This window comes from Arachis ipaensis, chromosome B05 (genome assembly GCF_000816755.2).
Source record: "Arachis ipaensis cultivar K30076 chromosome B05, Araip1.1, whole genome shotgun sequence".
NCBI lineage: Eukaryota > Viridiplantae > Streptophyta > Magnoliopsida > Fabales > Fabaceae > Arachis > Arachis ipaensis.
Window position 1 is genome coordinate 11,952,704 of NC_029789.2, and position 238 is coordinate 11,952,941.

Genomic DNA, 238 nt, shown 5'->3' on the forward strand with positions numbered 1-238 from the left:
TGCTTAATTTAATTTTATTTTATTTTTAGGGAAAAAAAAAGGTAAGAAGTTAAGAACTAGGTAGGGGGAAAAGAAATTAGCGCAGAGTTTTAGAGCCGGTTTGGATGGGACCCGAGTTTAGTGTACATTTCTTATCATGTGTTGGAGTGCGTTAGGTGCTAGGCATTGTAACTGATTAGGAGACTTTTTTACCTGTTCCTTTCTTTTTTTTAATATGAAAGTTTTTGTTTGAATTTGA